Genomic DNA, 4,350 nt, shown 5'->3' on the forward strand with positions numbered 1-4,350 from the left:
ACTTTCCTTTTGGGTGTTTAAGGCCATACAGTTGGCCCAGATAAACCAATTTATTTTTACTCTTAAGGTCGTTTGAGGATCTGTTCCTCAGGGGTCATTTTTACTGTACTGTTTATCTTCAGGCTGATTACAACCTTAAGAATAGTAACAGTACAATTTTATGTCGTTTTGTTTTCAGATCTTTACTACACCAACCCTTGCATACTCTCATCAAAGATATTGCTAAAGTGAATTTGATACGACACAGAAATATTTCGATTTCTTCCTATTAAACCTCTCGTAGATTCGATACCATCTTTTAGCTCTTCATGTACATAATGAATATTCCCTAGTTTCACTTAAATATCTTGTCTTCCTTTAAAATAACACATAATCATAGAAGTGGGAATAATTGAGTAACAGATGTTCATAGAATGCAGAAAGGGTGATAGCACTCCTTAATCAAAGCAGAAGAAGTATGAAAAAGGTTAACTCCAGCAACTTGAAACAAAACACAGCATGACATTAACATGCAAGCTGATGGGCAACAGTGTGTCAGTGCTCAATGAATTTTTGTACTCAAGATTTCTTAAAGCAAAAACTGTTTAAATTTATTAATTCAAGGAATCCATATATAAACTGGTAACAACTAAACTGCAGTTTCATATGCAGTGAAATTCTATTCTTTCTTGTAATTTTCAGGTCAGGCACAGACACAAACCTGAAGAACCATAATCAATTTACAACACTGCTTGGGATTCAACTCAGTAATTTCTTCTGTTGTTTTGATGCAGGCGCTACCTGTAGCCCCAGCAGGCCCAGAATTCACTGTGTATGCAGAACAGGCTGGCCTCGATTTCACAGCAATCTACCTGCCTCTGCCTCCCCAACACTGGGATTAAAGGCGCACACTACCGCGCAGGCTGAACTCAGTAATTTCTTAATCTACTTTAATAATTCATAAACAGGTTAATGATTTTATTTATCCTTACTGAAGTCATATTTTTTACACTATGATGATTAGGGCTCTGGAAATTGTCAGAGGTAGGAGTCCTTGCCTAGCACACACAGTATAGAGGCATCCATCCTGATACCTGAAAACTAAAAAAAAAAGGAAGGCAATCTTGAGTACTGTAGGTACAAGAGCTCTGTCTCATTTCCTCTTGGTTTTAATTTTGCACAGGGTCTTATATTCATTCATCTATTTGCTTCACGGTATTATGGTTCAGACACCATGCCAGGCCTTGAAAAAGAGTATTATATTAAACACAGACTATTTACTGCTGGTAAATAATGCCACTCTGTTGACGGTAGCCAAGGCCAGGGAGATGGCTCAGTAGGTAAAGTGCTTGTTGTGTAAGCCTGAGAACCTACGTTCAAATCCCCAAAATCCACTTTAAAAGCCAGATGGATGTGTCTTTAATCCTCATTGTTCACACATGGAGAAAGTCCTCAGTAGCACCCAGTCCAGCTCTCCCGGCATAGGCAGCAAAGAAACAGCAAAGTGACCGTCTCAAAAAGACAAAAGGCAGGGACTAACACAGGAGCTTGGCTCTGGCCTGCACACTGTGCCACAGATGAACACCATGCTATGTGTGTCCCTGTACTCCCACATCACACACACACACACACACACACACATACACACACACACACGCACACACACAACTACACACACAAAATAAGATACTCGTTATATTTACAGTATGGATGAAATGACAAGAAGAGCAAGGAAGAAAAAATACACTTTACTGCAAACATCGGGGGATGTAGAGAAGGTAGAATCTTGTGACTGAGTTTTGAAGAATGAATACCTTGTCACGAGAAAGAGAAAGGATAAAGGAGAAAGCAGAGAGAGTGGGAGAGAGAGAGAGAGAGGGAAAGAGAACAGCCCAGGGCATGGCACAAATGTCTAAGCATCCTTTGTGGGTATTGAAATTGGAGCATGTTAGTGCACCGAGGGAGTCCTAGAAGGGCACAACTGCAGTGCGATTCTCTGTGATTGTTATTGTTTGTGATCTAGCAGACTCAGTCATATAAACTCCTTCCTCCCTTACAACTCTTTCTCTATAAAGACCTCGTCTTGCTGTCGTTTAGAGAGAGGTAGTAGAGAGTGTGGTTCATTCTGTAAAATGCCTTCATTAGTCTTATCCTCAACTGACACTAAAATTCCCTCTCAGGCCGACCATTTTACTTGGGATTGGAATTGTAGATAAATATGATTTCTCAGAAGGGCAATAAAAGGAACCATTAAAAACTTAGCACAAATTAGCTTTTTCAATGTAATTGACTGCACGCAGAGGGACCATAAGGAATTTGGGACATGAAACAGGCCCATTTCAATGCAAATGAAAAAGGAACACATATGTATAGAGAGGTGATGCTGGCCAGTCAGGGAAGACCAGAGCAGAAAGCAAATGGAGACATTTCTTTACAACCTAGGATGTGACAGAAAGCTTTTAACAATACCAAAAGTGAAGAAGACTTAGAGCAGTGATCTTCAGGCCCTGAAACCAAATACAATCCAGCTATGCCAGGATAGCCCAGGCTCTTCCCAGAGGAAAAACGGCCTCTCATTTTCTATCACAGTAGCAGAGATGTGCAAGGTCCGCAAGATGTCAAGCTTGAGTGTAGCATTAATGTAAACTACACATGCTTGTGTGTGTGGCTGTGTGTGTTTATAGGCATGGATGTGTGTGCAATGATGAGCACACACACACACACACACACACACACACACACACACACAAAACAAAAAAATGTGTGTGTGTGTGTGTGTCTGTGTGTGTTTATAGGCATGGATGTGTGTACAATGATGAGCACACACACACACACACACACACACACACAAAACAAAAAAAATCTGAAAATGCCGTATGACCAAAGATGAGCATTATGAAGTTTTGTATTAAATCAGCAGAATTTTAATCTCTGATCAGTGGCACATGTCTTGTCTTAATTAAATTGCACTGACATTCTAAGATGAGGAATTGTTTAGCTTCTCCTTTTCTATTAATGTGGGAGGGAGTACTCAGAGATTAAATCCCATTAAGGTTAAATGAAAGGAAATGTGGGACTTAAAGTCAAGTCTTATTCCAACATTAAAACTGTTAGCAGTTAGAGTACGTAAATGCCAACATCTCTATTGGGTGGTAAGATTTTTCCATGAAGAAGGAAATATATTGGATGACATAATATGTCAAGTGTTATTCTGAGTTCTAGTCAACATGTTAATGCTCTGTATTTCTGATTTCAAGTTCTAGCATATCAAGAGTACAAATCTATTTATCAAATCAAGTAAGCTGCTTCGTTAAGACACAGAAGCTGATCTGGGTAGGGTTTGACCTGATCTTCTGGGCCTTCTAAAGTAATGGCTGGGTACACATTGCAGAAAATCACAAAGGAACTGGCTGTAGAGCTTTGTGTACCATTAAGCTGCATGCTACATCAGCCTCTATAGAGTCTACAGGACGTTATGTTAAGTGAGTATCCTATGACTGATGTATTAATAACTGGCCCCACATGGCCTACATTCACCTGCATATGATACATAGTCTATTCAGTCTTTCACAAATAATTCTTATTTTGAGAGTAAACGGATTTCAACGCTGTCAGTGGGAAAGACCAGGTGACAAGTTTGAAGAGACTATGGCTGTGCTGCTCCTGCTGAAGCAGTAAATATGCCTCCAACTCCCCTGTCCTTTTACCTATGAAAGGAGCAAAACTGAACAGGTTGTTAGCAGTTCTAGGAAAGCAATAACAAGAAAATACACTTTATGGCTGCAACTTAGTGTCTGTGTGACATGTCCAGTGTCCTCTGAGACCCTGAGAACAACACGGAATGCTGGGAAGTCAGGTGATTACAGGGAACTGCCAGAGTGCCTTATGCAGGTAAACACAGTCTCTCTTCACGTGTTCAGTCTGGCCCCTATTCTTTTATTAACTTCATTTTTATTTTATGTGCATGGGTGTTTTACCTCCATGTACATGAACACAATTGTGTCATGCAATGCATGTGGAGGCCAGAAGAAGGCATTGGGTCCCTTGGAACTAGAGTTACAGACCGTTGATCCCCACCATGTGGGTGCTGGGAACCGAATCTGGATCCTCTGGAATAACAGCCAGTGCTCTTAAAAACTGAGCCACCCTTCCAAATCCATGGCCCCTCTTCTTGATGTAACTTGTATTCTCCAATAAAAAGCATACCGCAGACCACATGCATCCTCATCTACTGGTGGATGATTCATTCTAGAACAGGCATTTGAGGCTTAAATAATAATCAAGGAGAATAGAAATAGAACATCTTTAAGCATTTTTTGAGATTTTATTCATGAGTTCCTCCTCCTAAAACTCATTTTATAAAAATTGGAC

The sequence above is a fragment of the Nannospalax galili genome, unplaced genomic scaffold (assembly GCF_000622305.1).
Source record: "Nannospalax galili isolate Female #2095 unplaced genomic scaffold, S.galili_v1.0 scaffold234, whole genome shotgun sequence".
NCBI classification, from domain to species: Eukaryota; Metazoa; Chordata; class Mammalia; order Rodentia; family Spalacidae; genus Nannospalax; species Nannospalax galili.